This window comes from Panthera onca, chromosome A2 (assembly GCF_046562875.1).
Source record: "Panthera onca isolate mPanOnc1 chromosome A2, mPanOnc1 haplotype 2, whole genome shotgun sequence".
Taxonomy (NCBI): Eukaryota; Metazoa; Chordata; class Mammalia; order Carnivora; family Felidae; genus Panthera; species Panthera onca.
Window position 1 is genome coordinate 141,021,244 of NC_138340.1, and position 26,016 is coordinate 141,047,259.

At 39.2% G+C, this 26,016-nt stretch overlaps 1 long non-coding RNA gene across 1 annotated transcript in view; it reads right to left on the reverse strand.

The window, feature by feature from the left end:
* Nucleotides 1-353: 353 nt before the first annotated feature.
* Nucleotides 354-26,016, reverse strand: part of LOC132679463 (uncharacterized) — a 477,892-nt gene continuing 452,229 nt past the window's right edge. Inside the window, exon 6 of the long non-coding RNA XR_009610166.3 lies at nt 354-509. This is a non-coding gene — a long non-coding RNA (uncharacterized LOC132679463). The remainder of the gene's footprint in view (nt 510-26,016) is intronic.

Genomic DNA, 26,016 nt, shown 5'->3' on the forward strand with positions numbered 1-26,016 from the left:
TCCAATGCCTGCCCTTCAGGCAGACCCTCCAAGACAAGCGCAGGAGCCTCTCCCACCCGAACCCCAGGCCCAGTGGCAGGGCAGGAGAGTCCCCGCACACCAGCCACCTCTCAGGTCCTTAGAGCCCTGGGCTTCTGGTGGAGGCAAGTCGCCCTGGGTTTCAAAGCTGGGTGCTTTGAGGGCTCCTCTCTCAGGTGCGCGACTTAAAAGTCTGGGGGTGCCTGATGTGGGTTCACACTGTTGGGGTCCTGAGGGAGAAGCTCTGGGATCTGGGTGCCCTCCAGACTGTGGGTCCCGGCGCCACCGTGGGTGGGGTTTATGGCGAGGCTGTGTCCCAGCCTCTCCTACCTGCTTCTGCGTAAGCCTTCTCTGACTGTGGGATGCCCAGGAGCCGCTCAGCCCGCCGCTGCACCTGTAGCTTCAGATTCAGTACGTTCCATGGAGGAACTGAGTTCAGGATCCTCCTACCTCGCTGTCTTCAATCCCAACCGGGTGTTGATCTTTGAAGGCTGAAAATAGTAAATATGGAACAATTCAAAACAATTTAAAGTAACTATAGGCAAGGAAATTGGGTGAACATCTTCATGATTTCTACCAGATTTTCATGCCCAAGAGAGCCGTCTACCTGAAAGAGGTCTGGACTATATATTTATTTATTTATTTATTTATTTATTTATTTATTTATTTAACATGTATTTACTTTGAGAGCGTGTGTGCACCTGTGTACCTGCATGAACAGGAGAGGGGCAGAGAGAGAGGGAGAGAGAGAGACCTAAGCAGGCTCCGCACTGTCAGGTCAGAGCCAGTAGTGGGCTGGATCCCACAAACCATAATATCATGACCTGAGCTGAACTCAAGAGCCAGAGGCTTAACTGACTGAGCCACCCAGGCACCCCTGGACTAATCATTTAAAAATCCAAACCCAACTAAAGGAAACAATAGCTTTACAGTTAGTTCAAGCATTCACTGAATAAATTCTAGTGGTTAAAGAAACCACAACCCAAGAAGTATCATAGTTCTTGTACAAGGGCTTTTCTTTCAACGAGCATTTTTGTTGATGATAAATATCTAACAATACATAGTATTTGCTAAATGAATAAATCTTGAAGTTGTCTTATTTTTTATTTTTTTATTGCACAAATAATATATTTTGTTTGTGGATGTTACAGAGAAATACTATATATATATACATATATATGTATGTATATATGTACATATATATGTATGTATATATGTATATATATGTATGTATATATGTATATATACATATGTATGTATATATGTATATATATATGTATGTATATATGTATATATATACATACATATATATGTATGTATATATGTATATATATATACATACATACATATATATAATATATATATATATATATATTTGCATATTCTTTGGCATTTTCTGCTAACAGTGTGTGTGTGTGTGTGTGTGTATGTGTGTGTGCACATGCATGAAAGTAAGTTTTATTTTTTTCCTCTCCAATTTTTATATTTTTTTCCTCCAGTACAATTTGAATAGAAATGGGAAGGAAAGATATGCCTTTCTCATTTCTGATCTTAGAAAGTTTTCAACGTTTTGCCATTGAGCATGATATTTGCTATAGTTCTCTTCTTTTAATGCGGATCCTTTATCAAAATAAGGAAAATCTCTTCTATTTTTAGCTTCTGAGATTTTAAAATTTTATCATGAATTGATGTTGCATTAAATCAAATGCTTTATTTTCATTTACTGGAATGATCATATTATTTTTCTTCTTTAGTCTGTGTATTGGAAAGCCATTGTCACCATAAAATTGCAAATCACCCCAAAACTCAGTGATTTAAAACAACAATAACTTGTATCAGGTCTGTCAATATCTCACTGGCCAAAGTAACTGACTTGGCTTAGTTCTGGGTCAAAAGGAGGGAAATGCTTTCTGCCACCAGTGAGAGGAACTTCAAAATTTCATAACAAAGAACATGGATAGTGGGAGGGGTCAGTAAACAGATCTTCCACATTTCTCTTCTTGGCCACAATTATTTACAACCCTTTCCATGCAGAATACATTTATGCCCATCCAGGATCCCCAGAAGCTCACAATACATAGCAAGAGGCTTAAGATCAGATCAAGATGCTACTCCTCTTGATCTAGAGCCCTATAAACAAACAAACAAAAAGTCAAATTATCATCTCATTTGCAGGTAGCCTTGAACCATGGACTGGATAATCATAGTAAGTGCTCTCAGATAATGGGAGAAGGGAGGTATACAGCAATCTCTAGTCCAAGGCGATTCTGAAATTCCACTGGGAAAATGCTACCATCTTCTCTTACTTGGAGGTAGAAAATGTTACTTGACCAACCTACATTGCTATCTGAGAGTGGCTGTCCATCAAGTGTCTTTTTTGGCTCTTGCCTCTATGCTCTAGGAAGTCATTCCTTTGCCATTATCCTTCCTGGTTTCTGAGGAAAGGCATTAGAGAATATGCTTTGCGGGGGAGCAGGTGAGCAGTTTTATTGGCCTGTATACTGCCTCTGGAAAGTTGAGGACTAAGTTTTTAAAAATCTCCAACAGCATCAGTCCCTTTATCCCAGGCTAGTGACACTTTTGCTAATAGAGATCTATTTAGAAGGTTGTTGATTACCTTTGCATTTGATTTCACTCAACTCCTTTTGTCAAATGCTGCCCCTACAGTTCTTTTAAAGACATTTCTTGCTTTCTTTAGGCTTAATTATAGGTATTTTGGGTCTATCAGATTTCTATGGGCCCACATCCTTCAGCTTTCTAGAAGTCTTTTTATTCAGGTGGAAGGGTCTACTAGGTACCACCTTAAGTTTTTCATAGCTTTTAACAAAGGGCATGAATACTTCATCTTTGATTTGGTTTTTACTACCAAGCTTAATCAAATGGCCACGGTCTTGATTTAATCTCCCCCAGCCCCATCACAATTTGAAAATCTACTCTCTGAACAGGTATAGATGAAAGACAGTTTTATTTTTCAGCATAGTAAATTCTGGGCTCTTTATATACCTTTTAAAGTCTGCTTGTACACTGGCCAGTTCTTTTCTGAATTTATCTTTGCTTCGTAGTGTCTTTTTTGTACAAGGAAAAGGGATAAGCTGAAGCTTTGAACATCCTTCCTGAAAAACATCTTTCCCAAGACTACACGTTAATTTGGTACACTTAAAAAAAAAGTTTCTTTTGAGAGAGAGAGGGAGAAAGAGAGAGAGACAGCATGTGGACATGCACACACACAAGTGGGGGAGGGGCAGAGAGAGAATCCCAAGCAGGTTCCACACTGTCAGTGCAGAACCAGATGTGGGGTTCAAACTCATGAACCCTCAAACTCACGAACCATGAGATCATGACCAGAGCGGAAATCAGGAGTCAGACGCTTAACCAAACTGAGCTATACAGGCACCCCTCATTAGGTACAGTTTTCATCTTGCATGTTATACTAGGCAACAATTTTGCCATTATGTAACATAGGTCATCATTTTTTTTTTTAGTGTCCTGTATTAATAACTTTGTCATTTTTCAAGACTCATAACATTTTTCTCACTTTCCACTATCTGGTTCTAAAACAATGCTATATATACTGGCAGCATTCATTTCTATTTTGGCTAACTATTGCCATAACAATGCTGCCAATAAACCATCCTGAAACTCAACGCCTTAAACAGCAATCATTTATTGTTACAGGTCTCCAGGTCAGCTGGAACAGCTCTGCTCATATGTTTGTCAGACTCATCCTGGGACCAGGGGTCTAGTCTGAGCATGTTCTTCTAATGTTGATGGCAGATACTAGATATCAAGTCCACTCACTTGAACCATTTCAAGTCTCTGCCCCTCCCATCCCATCACTACTAACATTTCATTGGCCAGAAAAATCACTTTGAGCTCAAAGTTAAAAAGAAAGGAAATGCATTCCTAACTAATGTAGTGGAAGGAAATGCAAATTTAAATGACCAAGGGCATGGATACAAAGAGGTGAAGGAAGAGTTGAGGCAATAATACACTCTACTATGTTCTGTTAATGTGGTGAATTACATTAATTTTTCATGTCCATGTTAAATTGGCCATGTTAAAATATTACTTGCATTCCTAGAATAACCTCAATTTTGTCCTAATAGATTATACTCTTTTCATTTGCCTGGATTTGATGTGTTAATATTTTGTTTCAGAGTTTGAACTTATTTTCCTGAAACACTGAGTGGTTTGTTTTTTTCTTTTTAATGCCAGTTTTTAATATTAAGATACTTTTGGCCTCAAAAAATGAATTGGAAGGGTTTTCCTACTTGTCTATATTCTGAGTGTGTATAAGGTTGGTGTTGTTTCTTACATGTTTGGTAGAATTTATTAATAAAGTCATGCATACGTGGTGATTATTTTTGTGAAAAGCTTTCAACTATGGTTTGAATTTATTTAAATTTTTTTTTAATGTTTATTTATTTTTGAAAGAGAGAGCATGAACAGAGGAGGGGCAGAGAGAGAGGGGCACAGATGATCCAAAGCAGGCTCTGCACGCTGACTGCAGTAAGCCTGACACTGGACTTGACTCACAAACTGTGAGTTCATGACTTGAGCCAAATTCAGATGCTCAGGCACCCGATGTTTTGTTGTTTCTATTTATTTATTTTGAGAGAGAGAGAGAGAGAGAGAGAAGAGGAGAGAGAGAATCCTAAACAGGCTCTGGGCTGTCAGTGTGAAGCCCTATTCGGGTCTTGACCTCATGAACCGTGAGATCACACCCTGAGTCAAAATCAAGAGCCAGATGCTTAACTGACTGAGCCAGGCACCCCTGAATTTATTTAATTTTACCCAGATATTCACTTTCTCCTTGTGTAAGGTTTGTTTGACATTTGTGCTTTTCTAGAAATGTTTCATTTTATGTAATTTTTCAAATTTATGGGGAGAAGTTGACATCATTGTATCCTTTTAATGTTTGTAGGACCAAAAGTTATTCTTCATATTGATGTTTTCTGCCATCTCCCTTTCTCTCTTACTGTAATGCCTGAAGTTCCAAAACCTCCCACAAAAGACCACCAGAGTCGTAAGTCAAAGCCAAGCGGCAAGGGTCGTTTATTGCAGGTTCGAACCTGGTCCTCTGTGCACTCGTCGCCGGTGACACAAGAGGCCACGAATAGGGTTGGTATAGCGTTTTTATAGACAGAGACAAATAGCACAGGGGAGGTTTTTACTTGTGGCGAGAGGAAGAAAGGGGGAAGGGGGTAGGTGAGGAATGTGCTAAGCAAGCAGGTTTACAGAAGCGAGAAATGCCGGTTAGTTTGTATACAATCACTCATTCCATTACATATCAGACTACATTTAGGAAGTTTTACAGCCCATTCTACAGTGGGTTACAATCAGGAAAGGTCTCACAATGCTCATAGTAAACAGCAAGCAAAACAAACTTCTCAGCAATTGTATTTTTTATCAAACATCCATAATAAGCAGAAAAGAGAACCTAGCTTTAAACTAAGGCGGGGCTGTCATTTGGATTCAAAGCTGTTCCTTTCATTACACTTCACCACCTCCTATTGTTACTATCTCTTCTATCTTGTCTTGCATTTGCTTTACAGAAGCAGTTGTTTCAGCCAGAGTTTTGTATTCAAGGGGATATATTTTGTCAGATTTTTCATTCGCTTTATGCCAATATTTTTGTGGTGAGTGCTCTTTATCTACTTTTACTTTTCTTATTCTTTTCTTCCTTTGTTCTTGGGGTATCTTCTAAAAAAGATTTTCTTCTGGCTTCATTTTGATCACTTATCTTTAAATGAGTTGAGATTAATTTCCTATAGCAATGACTTGAGAAGGATGGGTGGTCCCAGAGCCATGTTTCAGTTTTGTAGGCATTTTCCCTATGCTCTTGCCTTTTCATAAGTGAATAGTCCTAGTCTTTACTTCTTCCCAGTCAATAGACATCAAGAGCTATATGTCTACTTACCATTCAAAATGTTTCTTCTCTTCTTGCAAATATGGCTTATGTGTATGATTCCATTTTAACTCTCTTCTGCTCATTAGAACCAAACTGGAATAACCGAAGCTCTCATCTCTAGTGTGCTTGTGGTCATGTTAATTCTAGTTTTGTACCTGAGATCTTGATGCACACATCAAGATGCACTCTGGAGATGTGTATGTACTTTGACTCTTTTCTGCTAACACAAGATTCTTGTCTTAATTCTTCCTCATAACCCTAATGCACTTTCCTGCTTTTGACCCCTCTTTCACCTTTTTCATCTTGTTAAATTTGGGGAAAATTAATTATTTTGCTAATTTTTTGCTAATGCATATTGTTTCTTTTTTCTTATTCTCCTTGTTGCATTTAGCTTTCTTTCTAAAAGGATAAAGGAAAATGCCAATTTTACAGAATTAATCAAAAGTATGGACTGTGTTGATACGTGCCAGAATTTGTTTGAAGCAATCTTTTGTTCGTGGTCTTGAGGTCAAATCCTGTGCTCTTTTCTCATTAATGCACAACAGTTGGCCTCAGGTGGATTAGAGACCGACTGTTTCGGTAGATCTAAACAAATCCAAATCCATTTTTGAAAAACATGATTTAGAATGAGTTTTCCAATAAAAAGAAAGAAGCATCATTTTTGCATTTGAAGAATTCTTTCCATATCTATCTATCCAGCCATTTATATGTATCACAACTCTTTTACAATAATATGATAATAAAGAACAAGAAATGAGTATTGGTAGTTAAAACATTAGATATATATTAGTTGAGATCCTAGAGTAGACAGAAAACTGTATGATGTAGCCCTGAGGAGGAGAAAATATATATAGATGGTATCAAACTAACATAGGGAAATGGTAGAGTAGATCTCAACAGTAGGACCAGGCTATCCGAGGTCTAATCCCATCTCTGTTCTGTCCCAGCTGTGTGCCTTGAGGAAGTGACTTAACCTCTCTGTGTTCTCATTTGTAAAGATGAAGAAACAGTAGCATCTCTCTGATAACGTTGTTGAATTGATATATGTGGGGAGCCTAGAATAGTATGTGGCATATACTAAGCATTCAATAGATGCTTACTATTATTGTGTGACAGTTGACCTTATGCAAAATTCTTCACAAGTCAAAATAGTTTTTTTTTGTGATACATATAAACTTATGCCTACATTTCCTCAGCTAGATGGTAGTTTTGTATGCACGAAATGGAGAACAGATTGGCAGACTTTTGTAGTTTTAATTATACTTTTGCTGTATATTATTATTTTACAGTTACTTGCTTTCAATTTCTCACAATTTAAGGTAATTCTGACTTCATAAAAAGGATTTTTTTATAAAAAAATTATTATTATTTTTTAATGTTTATTTATTATTGAGAGACAGAGAGACACTGAGCATGAGCAGGGAAGGGGCAGAGAGAGGGAGACACAGAATCTGAAGCAGGCTGTAGGCTCTGAGCTGTCAGCACAGAGCCCGATGCGGGGCTTGAACTCACGGACCGCGAGATCATGACCTGAGCTGAAGTCATATGCTCAACCAACTGAGCCACTCAGGTGCCCCAAAAGGATTTTTTTTAGAGAGCTTGTGCTAATCAATTGCTGTACATGAAGCATATAGTCTCTAGTTTTCAGAAGATCAGAGAATCTGGTCTTTGTTCAGGGCATACCCACCATGTACACTGTTCATTGACGAATACTTCCAAACCCAAGGGGCCCAGCTGTGTGCTATCTTCTTCAAGAAACTTTCCCAAACCCCTGCAGGATGGTAAGTCTCTCACAGTAGTGCTCTAGCTTACAGCTGCAAATAAGCTAATCCCCTAAGAAAGCGACCTAAACAATGGTGGTACTAAAGCATACAAAAGTTCTAGAGAGGGGTAGCTCCATGATGGGCTCAACAGCGTTCTGCTATTATTGAGGGTCCGCCTTTTCACCTTATTATCCTCATAGTACTGCGTGAGTCTAAGGACCCTGTGGAATATTGCTAGATAAAAACTCAAGGTCTTCCCTCTTCTAATTCTTTTTTTTTAACTAACAGAATGACAGTTTTATTTGCAAAGACTACTTGTCTAGCTTAAAAAAAAATGTCAAAGGAAGTCCCCTTGGACGTCACTGACATCCAAATGGATTCTGTAAAATACCACTGCTTTTTTTTTTAATGCCCACAGATATTCCCTGGAACATTTTGGGGGCTTGGATTTCATTATAAAAGTGATTCATGCTCAAAGATAAAAACTATTAGGGTGGAAAATCTTAAAAGTAAAAATTAAAAATTATCTCCCCTGATCCACTCCTACACTCCCAATTTCTACTCTCCGTTCAGTTAACTTCAGTTAACAGTTTCTTGTATATTCTTTAAATGACATTATTTTAAAATGTCTTTTATTTGCTGCATAAGTTCTTTCTTAGCCTTTTATTTTTCTATTACAACCACCCCAGTTCCTTTACTCGTCTATATATTCTGAGGTAGGTAGGCTAGAAATCACTTTTGGAATGCTACAGAGACATTGGCTGTCTTTATCAAAGACAATATGTTCATTTAGGAAAAGAATTTGAATGAACAAGATTCGCTTTTGAAACGCTAAAACCTGTGACGATTATAGTTGTAATGACGATGGTGCACGTATGTGCATTTTTGTGAATAGATTACTGTCATTTCACCACTATATTATCCATTATTAATAACTATGGCAGTGAGATGCGCTGGTCAGTCACAGATTTTGTAAATGGTCTGCCACCTTTAGTGGCAAGTAATATTTTATTTTTTGTCGTAGCACAAAAGGTATGAGTGATATCCTTTCACTGACACATATAAAGCAAGATGTGAGATTTTAAAAATGCAAAGCATGTCTTGGGTACATGTGCTGGAAGATTACGGCGGAGAAAAATGACCGAGGCTAATGCGTTTGAAGCTTGCTATAAAGTACAATATACTCTAAGGTAGGACTGTTTTGGATTTCTTCCAAGCCATTTATTTCTAAAGAACCATAAGAACCTTATTAAATAGGGGTTATCCTGGGCAGTGTTATAATGTCCTTTTAAGTCTCAGCTTACTTTTCCCACATAGTTCTCCCTTTCCTCCAGAGACTATTTTATCCAGTCCTTCCGGAGCTCCCACACTGTTTCTCCTTCCCACTAGTCTAAAGGCACTAGTATTCATTTACTTCTTAAGTCACCATGTTTGGATCCCATCTCTTACTCTGAGTAGACAAGGTGTCTTTCACCTTAAATCCTTAATTAAAGGAATATACACCATTCTTGAAGGAGCTGGAAGTTTCTGAGCCCTTTAAACCTCACTCTACCAGCCGAGAAGAAAGACGATCCTCCGTTTAATACATTGTCATTTCAAAGACAGTCACGCAGAGAGCATTTTAGTGAGGTTCCTCATTGATGGTCAGTCCCAAACTTTTTGCTTATACTCAAGTAACTTGGTAAAGAACACCAAGGAAAAACACGTTAATTTTTTTAGTGGCCTGACAGACTTTCGTTTTGAAGATTCCGTCACACCCAAGTCTTACTGTGGTTAACTGTTTAACTTCCTGCTTCCTGCTTTGAAAAGATGAAGTCCCCTCGGCCATGGTTTCGGCCTTCGGTTGGTAAAGGTGCTTTGGCAGTGAGCTGATGATAGAGCCACAGCAAAACATGGCAAAGCACAGCGCTGTAATGACTGCCAATCTTCGACACCCTAGTTGGGTCTGTTTGCCATTATTCTAGAGTGTGAAATAATTTCAAACTTCATTCACAAGTAAGGGGCAGTGGAAAAACACTGTTGTGAAATAAGAGACACCATGATAAGGTGTCTCAGATCCTCCAAAAGGGGGTTTCGCTACTATTATGCATCTTTTCTGGGCTTGAGATACAGTAGGTGTTTCTTTAGGATCTTAGATTCAATCAGCGACGTTTATGATGCTTTTCAGAGTTTTGTAATGTACTTGAACTACCTAATAACCTTATTTATGGGAAACGGTTTTCTTGTTATCTATCCAAAGTCTACCTAATGATTTTTCAGTAGGTATCTTTGTGTGACTATCTTTTTTGAGAATTTAAATGGTTATTTCATAACTCTTATTATTATATATAATCATTTGACTAAGTGTCAGAAAGGACTTAAAAGGAGAGCGGATGACATAAAAAGGAAGTTAGACACTGGAGTGACTCCACTAACTTTTAACATTTGACTAAGATAATATCCCAGTATTAAAGTATGGGTTAGTCAGTTTTCTGTATGAGAGAAGCTCACTCATTAGTCTCATCTCCTTACCTGGTAAAGTATACACTGAGATTCTAAACACAAGTGCTCTGGAATTCACTATTATTTTCAGTAATAAAAAATTCCATTTAGGGGCGCCTGGGTGGCGCAGTCGGTTAAGCGTCCAACTTCAGCCAGGTCACGATCTCGCGGTCCGTGAGTTCGAGCCCCGCGTCAGGCTCTGGGCTGATGGCTCGGAGCCTGGAGCCTGTTTCCGATTCTGTGTCTCCCTCTCTCTCTGCCCCTCCCCGGTTCATGCTCTGTCTCTCTCTGTCCCAAAAATAAATAAAAAAAAGTTGAAAAAAAAAATTAAAAAAAAAAAAAAATTCCATTTAGAAAATGTGCTTATGTGTTTTTATGTTCCTTTATTCAGCAATTTCCTTTCCTTTTAGGATAATAATCACTCATTTGTGAAACCAAATTCAGTGTAGTTGAAGACAGCTTTCTTCAGTATGTCTTCCCATTGTCAAAATCTTTTTGTGTGTGTATGAAGGTAATAAAAATGGCTAAAATAATGATTTGCTGAAGAGCACCTGGGTGGCTCAGTCGGTTAAGCGTCTGACTCTTGACTTTGGCTCGGGTCATAGCCTCATGGTTCATGGGTTCGAGCCTGCATCATGGTCTGCACTGACAGTGCAGAGCCTGCGTGGCATCCTCTCTCTCCCAAGCTCTCTGCCCCTCCCCGCTCACATGCTTGCTCTCTCTCTCTCTCTCTCTCAAAATTAATAAACTTAAAATACATAAATAAATAAGTAAATAAAAGAATGATATATGGAAAAGAAAAAGAAAGAAAGAAAAGAGAAAAAGCAAGCAAACAAGTTCTGATGTAAAATCTACATTAGACTTAACTTTTTTTCCAGTTTATAGTCATAGCAAATGTTACCCAGAAATATCAGCTTTGTATTGTAATCCAACCAACATCTTTGGGAAGAAATGTGACCTGGATGAAAGCGAAGAATGCTGATGGCAAACTGGAATGGCAGGTTTTCAGGATGTTTTTGATTAAACATTTGCCCCGAGAATAAGCGACTATATCTCTCTGTTCTCCAGGACACTCAGATCGGCAATGCTGTGTGTGTTAAGACTACTAAACCAGCCACTGGGCAGATGCTGGCCCTCCCAGGGAAAAATCTGCAATTGATTCAAACAAAAGATTATTTGGACTAATAAAATGTACTAATGCACTAATGTAGTGGCCAGAGTACAGTTTTCTTCTTCTTCTTCTTCTTCTTCTTCTTCTTCTTCTTCTTCTTCTTCTTCTTCTTCTTCTTCTTCTTCTTCTTCTTCTTCTTCCCTTCTTCCCCTAAAAGTATCTCACTTTTTAGCTGGTAGAAGGTCTATAGCTAAGTAACAAGAAGCAATCCACTATTAAATGAACTAAACAAGGAGGCCATTAGACTGATGTCGATCTTGCACCGTGATGGCTTACAGAAGCAAACCAAATGCTGAGCCTGTAAATGCCTCCAGATTACAAAATCAAAATGCTAAGGACAACCAATCACAAACAGCCAACTAGGCTCTAAGCTATAGCCCATCTACTAATTTCCTTTCTTTGCTTCCACATTTTCTCTGCAGTAAGTCCTTCCCCTGGTTCCTGTTGGCAGAGTGCTTCGAACCACGTTTGGAATCGACTTTTGCTCAAAATAAACCCTCAAAAATTTTAATGTGCCTCATATTACCTTTTGACATTACCTAAAGTCAAGAAGGGATGGGGATGATTAAAAATACAGGGACTTTTATAAGATCCAAATGCAGGAAGTACAGCTAGTCCTCCCTGGAACTGAAAAGGAGAAAATAATCAAGCCTCTTTCTGTCTCCCTGTCTCTTTCTGTCTTTATTGTTAGCTCTGTCTCTGTCTCTGTCCTACATATACACACGTGCACACAGACACACACACGTCCTTTGTCTTGGATGTATATTGGCTTCATTCTTTTCTTTTTACAGATTGGCTACTTAGGCTTAATTCCCAGGTCCATCTGGTCTTTTAGTTCAAGTTTTCATACAGCTAATGAAACCTCTGTGTCCCTATTTTTAGATTCTAGGAAGAGAGGATCATTATGGCCCTGGATGTGACATCCATACTGAGCCCAGAGTCCCTGAGTCTATATTCTGGCACAGATGACCAGCTGTGTGGTCTTAAATATGTCATTTTGTCAATCTGGGTTGCAGTTTGGGGATCCAGGCATGGGGAGAGGCAGCCAAATTAGAGGTAAAGGCCTGAGCCAGTCCGAGTAGGGTGGAGGAGAAAGCAGGGGTGGACAGGAAGTTCATTCTCTATCTCCATCTCTGCTTTGAACTTTGGAGCTTCATTTTTAGAATCACCCTAAGAGACTGTACCAGATACACAAAGAAACAATTTTCTTTTCTTTGTGGGTACTCTTTCCTCACCTCTGCCCTTTCCTATTTCCCTCGATTCATTTCCTCCTCCTCTTTCCTTCGTTTGCCTTTTAACAACAAACCACAGTCTGAGGATTGCCAAAGATAGACGCTGGTGCCTGTGTTAGAGACCAGGAGAGAAGGCTGAAGAGCAGGAGGAGGTTAGGAGGCCAACCCAAGCCTGGAAGTCTGGCTCACAGCGTGTGGGGAGGCAGCCTCACGGTCTATTTCTATGGTAGCTATTACTGGGCTTGTGGATATGAGCAAATGCCAGTTTTGACCAGCTCTGCTTGTATTATTCCTGTGAACAAGACAACTCTACTCCACAAATGGAGATGTCTAAAGCAACCAATTTAAATTAATAGTCAAAACAAATAATAAGATAAATACCCCCTGCTTATTTAAAAAAAATACAGTAGTCCAAGTTGATAGTATGGAGTTTTTAACTGATTTCTGTTAGTCAGTTATAAAAATTTCAGTCATTAGGAAGTAGAGGCAGCCTGTAGTCTGAAGGACCAAACTATCTATCTATCTACCTTTCTTTCTTTTCTTTCTTTCTTCCTTTTCTTTCCTTTCCTTTTCTTTCTTTTCTTTCTTTCTTTCTTTCTTTCTTTCTTTCTTTCTTTCTTTCTATATTTGATACCCTTGTTAAAAACAAATCCATCTCATTCTTTTATAATCATATTCCATGCTTATTGGCCTGGGCCAGAATCAACTTCAAATGCTACTTTTTTTTATTATACATTCTCATTATGGTTTGTTAATATGGATCTAATATACACTGCATTCCATGCTACGTTGACTTATATGTTAGTGAGACTGTCATAATTTATTTATTCTACAAAGTGTTTATAAGATATTCATGTTTACATATTAGTATTTACATCACAGGAGTCTATGTTTAGTGCTAGTATTCAAAATCTAGGAGAAAAATGATTCCTGCGGTATTTCACTTTTAAAGTGGTGTATACTAATTAATATATGGTACTACATGTGTTTTGTAAGCAGAAACCAGAGAAAAGCAGGTCACGCATCCTTTTTACTATTGTATTCATTCATGTACAATATGAAATCACTGTGTCTCATATTTATTAATTTATTTCAAAACAGAAACAAAACCAACCTTGCGATCTTGCCAAAGAAACTGAAACAAGTTTCTTCTTGGAAGGGACTGGATTTGAGTAAATAAAGTTTATTATGCTGTCCTTCAGCCCATGGCCAAATCATCCACAACCCTGCCTCTCCAATAGTTACAATGATTTGAACCTTTCTATGGCCAGAATCCAAACCGCTTCTTTGTTAACACTGTAGTGGGAGACATGTAAAGCCATTTAGGACTATGGTGGATACTGACTTGAATTGATTCTGTGAGATTATTTATTCAAATTATCTTTGAATGAAGGCAATGCAAAAAAATGTTTTGTTTTATTTTTTCAAAAAAATGTTTTAACTGCCTGTGACACTAAGACCTATAAACTGTTACGTAAGTGTAATTAATCTGACTTTAAAAAAAAAGGGAATCTACCTGTATAAACTAATAGTAGGTGGCAGGAATAAACAACTTTCTTTCTTTTTATTTTTTATTTGAGAGAGAGAGAGAGAGAGAGTGAAAGAGAATACAAGCAGGGGAGAGGGATAGAGGGAGAAAGAGAGAGGGAAAGAGAGAGAGTGAGAGAAAGACAGAGAGAGAGAGAGAGAGAGAATCTTGAGCAGGCTCCATACTCAACACTGAGCCAAAGGGGGGCTGGGGCTCGATCCCAAAACGCTGGGATCATGACCTGAGCCGAAATCAAGACTCGGATGCTCAACGGACTGAGCCCAGAACAACCCAGGGCACCCAAGTGCCCCAGAACAACTTCCTTTCAGTAATTTACAGTATGAATTAAGTTTCAGTGTTAAGAGTGAATGATATTACAAATTGGTAAAGGAAAGTAGTCCATGTGAATTCTTCAGTGTTTCATGGCACTATAGAAAAACAGAGAAGAGTCAGGAAAATAGCTATGTCTGAGCTTCATATTCCTCACATGTAAAATGAAGGAGACAGAGGATCCTGAACATCTTCCCAGATATTACTCCTATTCAGTGTTTTGCAAAGACCCCGGGATGATGCCTGTAGTGGGCTTCCATTAGTCAGTTCTAGAAGATCTGCAACAGAGCCTGAGCAAAAGAAGTCCGGCTTTGAGAATCTCTGAAAACAGAGATTGCTTTCCCTTTTCCTTTGCTTAGCAACTGGATGTGATGAACTTTGGCTGCTAGCAAGGCAGGCTTGTTCCTTGCTAGAGAACTTTGTGGACACATCTGCTTTGATCAGTGTTTCAATATAGCAGCATGAATATCATCCAAATTATTAAATAAATGAAGGCAGTTTCCTAAGGGGGCTGCCATCTGCTTTGTCTACTAGTCCTAAGGGGACTGAGCATGTAACATCATGTTTTGAAAAACATCAGAAAAAATGAGTCAAGAAACTGCTGATCATAGAATCCAGACCATTGACTTCATATTTACAATACTGAAGCATATTTAAAGCTCTTTGCTTTAAGCCATTACAAATAATTTTAAAAGTATTGACCTAACAAAATAGAGCTTTTTTGTTTTGTTTTGTTTTGTTTTTTTAATTGGACAAGATATGGATTTCAGATTTTGTGAGCACAGAAAAAAAAAATAATGCAAAAACATTCTTGGCTATAGTTCTCTCCCCTGGCTTTCATGAGCCTTCTTTAAAGCCAGAGAATTGGTTTCTTATCCAATATTGTAGGCAGCCTTAGAGCGCTGCCACTAAAAGGAAGTTCAAAATGACTACAAAGCACTTTGTGAATATGGATTCTATCCGGAGGCTAAATGAAAATCTATAGCAGAAAATAATAATAAAAGATTGTACTCCAAGTGGTAGGCACATAATTTTAGTAATTTAATAAAACTGTAACAAATAAGTAAACATATTACTTCTCTAATTTATTGATGGTCCAATACCAGCTGCGATAGGAATGGATGTTTTATGAATTCATGAATTATTCTTCTGCTTAGTCTTTCATTCCTGAAACTAAATGTTTAAGTCATGTTATTAGCTTTCATTCTTTGTATTACATAAAAAGAACTCTTCCTTCAGTCCTAAAAATGTAAGTGGAACATATTTGTATAATCCAAACATATTTTTTCATTATTAATGGCACAGCCAGCCAGTCATGAAGGTTACGATTCGCTATTTGAATACACAATTGAAGGTGTCCAGCTTGTCGTTTGGGTAGGAGAGCTGTATGTTATTAATGTGAGGGAATTACTACTGAACTCTAATCCTACCAACTGTGTTTTTCTTGGAAACATGTTTCTCTATATCTGCCTTTTGGGATTGTTTTATATAGTGATCATATCTGGCATACAGTGATTGTATAGTGATATAAAGTCATTTACTCACATGGCATGTGTAAGTCATGGGTCCTGTGGTTTCCATTTAATAAATATTTACTCAGGGGCGCCTGGGTGGTTCAGTCGGTTAAATGTCCAACTCTTCATTTTGGCTCATGTCATGATGTCACAGTTTGAGTTCAAGCCCCACATTGAGTTCCATGCTGGCAGCATGGAGCTTGCTTGGGATTCTTTCTCTCTCTCTCTCTCTCTCCTCTCTCTCTGCCCCTCCCCCACTTGTTCTCTCTCTCTCTCTCTCTCTCTCTCTGTCTGTCTCAAAATAAATAAACTTAAAAAAGATATATGTTTACTCAGCTGTCCTAATTGTTATTAAATGAAGTCTGAATTCCTTGTTTGAACCCTATACAACACAAGCCTATGAGTCAGAGAAAACTCTTTCATTTGCTTCTATTTTATTAATTTAATTTAATTTTATTAATTTTATTTTAGAAAGAGAGAGAGTGTGAGAGGGGGAGAGGGGCAGAAGGAGAGACAGAGAATCTTAAGCAGGCTCCACACTCAACATGGAGCCCGATGCAGTGCTCAATCCCACAACCCTGTGATCATGACATGAGCCGAAATCAAGAGTCAGATGCTCAACCAACTGAGCCACCCAGGTGCCCCATCATTTGCTTCAATTTTAGATGGAATAGAATTCCCTTGACAGTTAACTTTAAACTTGTCTTTTAAAAATCCACCAAGGGTTTATTACAACCTAGACTCAAATTTGCTTATTGGAGCATTGTGCCCCTTGATAAAATGGAATCAAGTTTTATGGGACTACTTCTAGACCCATGATGGGAAATTGCTAGAAAATTATTACTAAAATGTAGACAATAGGCAAGGGAGCTGTCCAGTAAATTAACACGAATCTTTCTGAATAAGAAAACTTTAATAGTAAATAGAAAATGACATGTATGGAAAACAATAAAGATATAAATGACACTGTCAGAGAAATGAAATAAAATCCTGGCTGACCACTTAATTTACTAGGTGATCCCGTGAAAATTACTTAACCTGATGTCTGTACTTCACTGTCCTAATCAGATAAATGGGTGCGATAGTGGTACATCTTTCCTAAAAGTTGTAAGGATTTGGGGTGTCTGGGTGGCTCAGTCGGTGAAGCATCTGGCTCTTGATTTTGACTCAGGTCATGATCCCAGGGTCATGGGAGCAAGCCCCGCAATGGTCTCCATGCTGGGCGGCATGAAGCCTGCTTAAGATTCTCCCTCTCCCTCTGTCCTTCTCCTGCGCGCGCTCTCTCTCTCTCTCTCTCTCTCTCTCTCTCTCTCTCTCTCAAAAAAAAAGTTGTTGTGAGGAGTAATTGAGATTTTTTTATGTAAAGAAGTTGGTAGAGTGCCATGCTCATAGACATCCCTCAATATTGGTTAATAGTAGTAATGTGGTACTTAGCACAGTGCCTGGCATGGAGTTTTTGATAATAGTGTCGAGGGTACATTGAAGAAACATCATGGTTGGCCTGTAACCATAATGAAAAGTTTGTCTCTGACTGCTCCTTTACAATTTACTCACCAAGAAGACATTTCTCTTGTCAATAGATGAAAACTGAGCAGATCCATTCTTAGTAAGGGTAATAAAAAGTAAGCACACAGTTATGGTTATTTTAAGGTACAAAATGCTCTGTCAAGTCATAAATCGGGTATTCAAAGATCTGTATTAACATTTCACTCTTCCATCAAAATTACACTTTCACCTTCTCTTCCTGTGCCTTCTGGCATCTGCAGTTGGTTGGCCGAATGCCTTGGGTGGGAAAGGGGGTGTGAGGCATCACTGTGATGTTTTCACTCTGTGCCCTCTGTGTCAGACCACATCAGGGATGGATTAGGGGAGAACAGGGGGCAGGACTGCCAAGTTCTTTCTTGACTGATCACTGAGCCTGGCAGGAACTAGCTTATTCTCTGGCTCTAGATGTTTAAGCATTGATCTTTGTCTAGTGGCCTTCTCTTTGGCAAGCCACTACTCCCTCAGCCAGAGTCTCTAGGAGCATATTTTGTACATACCTTCTCACTGTTGAAGTCCCCATCACCTTCCCAGGTTGCCATCTTAGTATTTGAAATGGCTCCAGGCACACATTTCCCTTTTAGCCTACATTTAGTCTGTAAGGAACAGTCTCTCACTCCTTGTCCATGCCACTGTGGGACTGTAGTTACTTCCCAAATGCTCTTCTCTACCTTTCCCTCTACAGGGCCTGTATCAGGTGAATGCCATCACATCATATCACATCACATCACCTCACATCACATCACATCACCTCACATCACAGCGTCTCTCAATTGCAGGCAACAAATTACAAACTCTCCGAGTGGTTCCCTGGAAGCCTGCTCTCTTTAAGCTAAAGAGAAGGAAGAAGCACCGGTCCTCCCTGTTCTTCCTGCTTCTCACGGGGCAACCTGTCACCCCTCTGAAGAAGAGGGGGGACCCCTCAGGGAGCCATTCCCTCCAGGAAATCTCCTCACAAATCTCCTTGAACACTTGTATGTTTCTAAAATGGATAAGGAGGGATTAAAAAACTGTGGGGTAGTTTATGATTTCTCCTTTGGAATTTCTGTTAGATGTAGAGTAAATCTATATTATTATAGAAATAATAACAAGCACAATAATAATAAATAACATTTATGGAGTGCTTACCAATGCCAGATATTGTGCATGTGCCATTTTATTTAATCTGTTAAAAAGAAAATCCTGCTACAAAATAGGTCCTAGTTTCTAATTCAAAAAAATAAGGATACTTACTGAAGCATAGAGAACTTTAGTTATATGTTCAAGGCCACATAGCCAATTAAAGCCCTAGCATTTTAATTTTGAGGGACACAAGCACATTGTAAGCTGCTTCTACATTACTATTAAATGAATCAGTGATTATATATTAGTCTTACTTTCCATTATCCCCTAGGATTTTACACAGTTCCTGACAGAAGATAGGCTTCAAATTTTTATTGAATGAGTGGGGAAAAAAAACAAGCGACAAAACTCGAAAGATTTTATAAAATAGATTATATTCTTTTTTTTTTTTAATTTTTTTTTTACGTTTATTTATTTTTGAGACAGAGAGAGACAGAGCATGAACGGGGGAGGGTCAGAGAGAGGGAGACACAGAATCTGAAACAGGCTCCAGGCTCTGAGCTGTCAGCACAGAGCCCGACGCGGGACTCGAACTCACGGACCGCGAGATCATGACCTGAGCCGAAGTCGGCCGCTTAACCGACTGAGCCACACAGGCGCCCCTAAAATAGATTATATTCTTAAGGACAAGAGTTTTTTTTTTTTTGTCTGCAATTGGGTCAATGTATGAATTTGTTGGGGGTGGGACACCATAACACATGGTAACAACTGTAACAATTCCACAACATGGGTTGACAGCCTCTTTTTGAAATATCTTCCTGGATTTGTGTGGTCAACTAATTCCAGAAACTGGCAGTGGTATTTTTCAATGAAAAATTTTTACTACCACTTAGCTTACCAGAGAGAAAGAAACACATGCTCAGAATCGAACAACCTTGTTTTACAAACAGATTTGGTTTGTGGAATCTGTACTCCTTCTAACTCTGGTGACTAACAAAATTCCTGTAAGAAGTGAGATCAGAGTCTTTACATGTTCTGATCTTCTGGGGCAAATTATTCCCCAGGAACTGAGTGAGGAGCGCATGTTCACAGGGTCAGCCGTGAACACAGCTCCCCACAGAACTGAGAAAGGAGACTTGGAATCTGGCTCATTAGCTTTTACTCTGCAGATTCCTTGTTCATTTAAAAAGAGGTCAGCGTCTTAGCCCCTTTTTTTGGTTTCATTACAGCTCGCTCTTCTCTGCAGAACTCTTCTTTGATTTCTAAGTTTTTAGAATTTTCTTGGCAGGATTTGCTAGAGCTGCTCTTAAAGTTCTCTCGTGACCAGTTTTGGAATTTTCCATAATAAATGCTTTTCACAATTGGTAATTGTAAACACCATATGCCTTCTGTTTATTTAATTCTTCTCAAGGTTTCATCAAATCCCTATTTATAATATAAAGAAAAAGCACCATGGAATTTAGACTTGTTAAAGAAAGATGATGTAGCCCGTTTCCCGGGTTTGAAATCTGCCTCTCCAATTTCTAATCAGTGTGTCTTGGGAAAGTTATTTAACTTCTCTGTGTCTTAGCTTCCTCATATGTAAGATGGGGATAAAATAAGATGTTGTTGAGATTAAAGGAAGTGATGTACTTAAAAGGACTTAGAATTAACAGAGAATGCTGCTTGGCACAAGGAAACACTCGGGAAATGTTAGCTGCCAATCATTTTTGTTGCTATTGTTTTTACTGAGTAGTGTGGATGTCCTTTGGCAGTTGGGGAAACTCCATGATGCTGCTTCTCACTATTCAGAACTGGCTACCGGGGGAGGTCACGGCCAGGTTCCAGGAAGACCAATCCTCTCTAGGATTGTATGGGACTCTGGGCTCTTGGCTTTGCCCTTGTCCATTTCTTCCAAGCTGGGACATGACTTAAGTGAAGTGAAATAAACTTTCAACCTCCCTTCCTCCCATTCCCCCGACCTACTCCCTTGACCGCTAGCTGGAAGTGGACACTAGACTTTTGGATTTAGCTTTCACTTCATGTTTATGAACATGGGCTTCTTCACACAGCACTGGGAAGCCATTTAGGTTTACTTTAGTGAATGTCTTATCTTCTTTGGTACTTTCTGCCACAGTTCCATCTACCACCAGAAGATATCTCAGTGCTCTACCACCTAAGGCTCTTCATGCCCTCCAGGTGCTCAGATCCATCCTGGGGGAATCCTCCTGGGCTGGTCTCCTCAGAAGGCACGAGAAATTACAGGTGGTTTAAAACTGGAGAGACTGGGATGAGGAAGACAGTTTGGGAAGGTAAATCAGTGTGCCAGCGAGATGTTGCATATTTGGGAAGCATCCTCCTCGCAGCACAGACTCTGGGATAAATCAGAGTGATCTGAGTCCTTGGGCAGGTCCTTCAACTTTGGTAAGCTTTGGTTTCCTGATGGGTAAAATGGAGTTAATTATATTTCCTACTTACAGATGAGTGTTGAAAGATTTATGAAGTTTACATCTATTTATCTATCTTTCCATCATCTCTCTTAGATATAACTTTATCTGGGGGCCTAACACATTGTACGTATTCAATAAATATACTGTAAAGAAAGAAAGAGGGAAGGAAAGAAAGAAAGGAAGGAAGGAAGAAAAAAAGAAAGAAAGAAAAGAAAGGAAGAAAGGAAAGGGAAAGTAAGGAGGGAGGGAGGAAGGAAAGAAGGAAGGAAGGAAGGAAGGAAGGAAGGAAGGAAGGAAGGAAGGAGAGAGAAAGAAAGGAAAAGGAAAGAAAAAGAAAGAGTGACATGTCTCTACTTGAGGCAGCTAGGCTGGCCAGTTTCTGCTCTCTCTTTCTTGCACTAAGTTGTAGCCACCAGAGACATTTGTGCCTAGACCAAAACACCAAATTTGGAGAGGCAGGTGGGAGGTCTCCTGGAATTGCCGTCTTCTAGTTGAGGGGCAGAGTATAGGCTGAGGGGAGGAAGCAAGTGGAGTGGGGCAGGTTGATGGTGAAAACAACGAAGTGATTTGTGTTCATGGGAGAGGGTTAGGTATGGTCTCCAGGATTCATTTTCAGCTTCCCGAGAAAATATGAATGTTAAGAAAAGCCTTTGGGAGATTATACTGCTGTTCAGATTCAGATTCAACCAAGAGAGTTATATTCTACAAAGTGTTTGATATGCTATCAAGGCCATTTGTTTTGGTGATATATCATTTGTAGCCTGACGAAAAACAATGACTTAGGGGCACTTGGGTGGTACAGTCGGTTAAGCATCTGAATCTCAGCTTTGGCTCAGGTCGTGATTTCATGGTTTTGTGAGTTTGAACCCCGAATCAGGGGATTCTTTCTCTCTCTCTCCCTACTTCCTTACTCACACCATCTCTGTCTCTTTCAAAATAAATAAATAAACTTAAAAAAAAAAGACTAAGATGAGGCCCATTTCAAGGCAGACATTTTCCTGGGTTGTCCCCTGCCACTGGGCTGACTAGATGCTCATCTGCTTTCTTTCATGCATAATCAGCCCTACTTTATAACTTTCCAGACACTGGAGCCAGTGAGCGTTTTTACTTTATTAGTTCCCCCCTACACCAGCTATATGTCCCTTGTTGTTTATCAATTAGTATATATTCAGTGTCACTGTCTTCAGTTAGCACTTGTTACTAGTATCAGTGCTAAAATCAGGGATTCCCCGATTTTTTTACTTGAGAGGAAGCAGGAAAAGCATCAATAGCAGCTCAAACTGATTACAGACACTGGTTAGTCATGAGGTATTTCAAGGAGCTCCAGTCTGACCTTTGAGCAAAGTAGTCTGATAAATTAGCAAAAACTGACAAGACAGGATAGAAATGGTTTTGGAAATTCAGGAAAAGAACTCATTTAGGTTGTGTGTTTTTCATCCTGCAGAGACTCCTTCCGTCTTCTTCATTTTATATCTTTGCCTTATTCCTATTATTTCCATAGCGCTCTTTTGCCCTGGTGACATCTCCTTTCAAAAAAGTTAACAAACTCACTCTTGGGTGTAAATTCATTTAGCTATCAAGTTGACTAATTTGTGTAGGGCCCACAGCCAGCAGGTTTGTGAAGTTTGCTTCCTGCCCCCCGAGAGTGGACTTCATAACTTGGTAGGAATTGCATGAATGGATTACATAAACTTAGACGGTTTCTCTCTCCAATGGATTGATACTGATTAAACATCCAAGTATCTTCAGGCTACATGAAGCGGATGAAATATATCATGGAGGTGAGTGAATCATCCTGAAGATCCTGAAATCAGTGGACCTGGTTGCTTGGAGATTCCAAATGGGCAGCAACAGCTCCTGGGAGTTACAGCTTCTCTGGAAAGTCTACTTGATGAGAACAGGTGCCATATCTGTGTTGTTCATCACCAAGCCTACACAGGACTTGAACACCATACATTTACATCGACTGTTGTTGCAGGGAGTCAAAGAATTTAAAGGCTGTTTTTACAGAGGAAAACAGGGGAGGAGAAAAACTAACTCCTGTAAAGGTAAGGCTAGAAGTCAAGGACACATTCAACTATCTAGTGACCACGGGAGTTTGTTATTACCAAACATTGAACATAAATGTATCACCAACTTTTCCTTTTTATTATATAATAAAAGCACTATGGCAGTTATATAGGGATCTCCCCTTTCCATCTTTTCCTCAAAAGGATTTGAAAGAGTCAGTCTTATAAAAGTGGGAAAGGGCTGCCTTTTCAAAACTTCAAAGCCTCACAGAAATCTTTAATGGTATTTCTTGCCATCTTTCACACTCTTCTCCAGAGCAATGGATAAAGTTAAGGGCATCAAATGTCAGACACCCTTACTCCAGAGTGGCATCTAATCTCCTTTTGTCTATTTTATTTTTCCTGTTTATACTGACTCTATTCCATGACCTCTGAGCAAAAGGAATCCATTTGCTAGAAGACACCCTTGATTTGACCCTCAAGTTCATACATAAATGGCCATATTTTATGGTCAAATAATTGCATACATAGTTTTACTTGTTGGGTTATTTATATGAATGTCACTATATCAAAATGCTTTTCCTGACCACACAGTCTAAAGCAGTTCCCCATTCCAGCCCACCTCAACACTTGTTAGCCTTTACCCTGCTTTATTTTTCTTCTTAGCATTTTTATCACCACCTGAAATATACTTATTTGTTCATGTTTATTTGTTTGCTATCTCTTAGCTTAGTGTTGTATCCTTAGTGCCTAGAATAGCACTGGGGGAATAGGTACTCAATAAATATTGATTGCATGAGTGAATGAATGAATCAGATATTCTATAAAGATAAAGTTTAAGCCATATTTTGGCATATATTCAAGGTACTTAGAATTGTAAATAATAAAAGTATACTAAGCTCTGATCTGGTTGTTGAAGTTGATGGACTTTGAAAACACAGGAACCTGGGTTTAATGATAACAATCATTTACTAGTGCAGTCTTATTAATCCTTTTGACAGAGAGAGAGAAGCAGAGCATGAGAGGTAGAGGGTCAGAGAGAGGGGGAGACACAGAATCTGAAGCAGGTTCCAGGCTCCGAGCTGACAGCCCAGAGCCCTACACAGGGCTTGGACTCACGAAACACAAGATTACGACCTGAGCCGAAGTCAGAAGCTTAACTGACTGAGCCACCCAGGAGCCCCTAATTCTGTTTTAAAGATTAGGAATGATGTATGCAAAATGTCAAAGATTGCTCAGTTCATGATAATTATTAAAGAGAAAGAGTCATGATTTCAACAACTAGAAAAACGACAGCAACAAAAACTAGAACACCCAGGATATTTATTATAGCTATGAGAAATTCTTAGAATTTTATGGAATTATTTTTCAAGTCATGTCAGGTGGTTGTTGGCAAGTTGTTGCTTGCCTATTATAAAAATGGATCTTTCACCTCAAAAGTTAATGCCACTACACACATCAAAAAATAAAAACTCTTTAGGCTAAGGCTGTGTGTGGATTATAGAAAATAACCAGTGAATCCGGTTTTTTTTTTCTCTTTTAAAAACTGTGTAAAACATCAGCAGGCACCTGGGTGGCTCAGTTGGTTAAGCATCTGATTTCAGCTCAGGTCATGGTCTCAAGGTTCATGGGTTTGAGCCTCGAGTCCAGCTCTGCGCTGACAGCTCAGAGCCTGGAGCCTGCTTCGGATTCTGTGTTTCCCTCTCTCTCTGCCCTTCCCTGCTCACACTCTTTCTCTCAATAATAAATAAACATTAAAAAAAAACAACCTGTTAACACATCAGGGTACCCCCGATTACTTTTGAATAGCTATGCCCCTTTGTGATTCTGAGTTTATATAGAGAAAATTAAAACAAAAACTCTGGCTTATAGAATTCCTAGTGGTTATGTAGTTTGAGAAATAGACCTTGCTATGGTAAGTTTTGGGGGTTAATGTCTTACCATAATGTAACGTAGCCTATTCTATTTTTTTCTTTCAATATATGAAATTTATTGTCAAATTGGTTTCCACACAACACCCAGTGCTGATCCCAAAAGATGCCCTCTTCAATACCCATCACCCACCCTCCCCTCCCTCCCACCCCCCATCAACCCTCAGTTTGTTCTCAGTTTTTAAGAGTCTCTTATGCTTTGGCTCTCTCCCACTCTAGCCTCTTTTTTTTTTTTCCTTTTCCTTCCCCTCCCCCATGGGTTCCTGTTAAGTTTCTCAGGATCCACATAAGAGTGAAACCATATGGTATCTGTCTTTCTCTGTATGGCTTATTTCACTTAGCATCACACTCTCCAGTTCCATCTACGTTGCTACAAAGGGCCATATTTCATTCTTTCTCATTGCCACGTAGTACTCCATTGTGTATATAAAACACAATTTCTTTATCCATTCATCAGTTGGTGGACATTTAGGCTCTTTCCATAATTTGGCTATTGTTGAGAGTGCTGCTATAAACATTGGGGTACAAGTGCCCCATGCATCAGCACTCCTCGATCCCTTGGGTAAATTCCTAGCAGTGCTACTGCTGGGTCATAGGGTAGGTCTATTTTTAATTTTCTGAGGAACCTCCACACTGTTTTCCAGAGCGGCTGCACCAATTTGCATTCCCACCAACAGTGCAAGAGGGTTCCCGTTTCTCCACATCCTCTCCAGCATCTATAGTCTCCTGATTTGTTCATTTTGGCCACTCTGACTGGCGTGAGGTGATATCTGAGTGTGGTTTTGATTTATAGTTCCCTGATGAGGAGTGACGTTGAGCATCTTTTCATGTGCCTGTTGGCCATCCGGATGTCTTCTTTAGAGAAGTGTCTATTCATGTTTTCTGACCATCTCTTCACTGGATTATTTGTTTTTTGGGTGTGGAGTTTGGTGAGTTCTTTATAGATTTTGGATACTAGCCCTTTGTCCGATAGGTCATTTGCAAATATCTTTTCCCATTCCGTTGGTTGCCTTTTAGTTTTGTTGGTTATTTCCTTTGCTGTGCAGAAGCTTTTTATCTTCATGGGGTCCCAGTAGTTCATTTTTGCTTTTAATT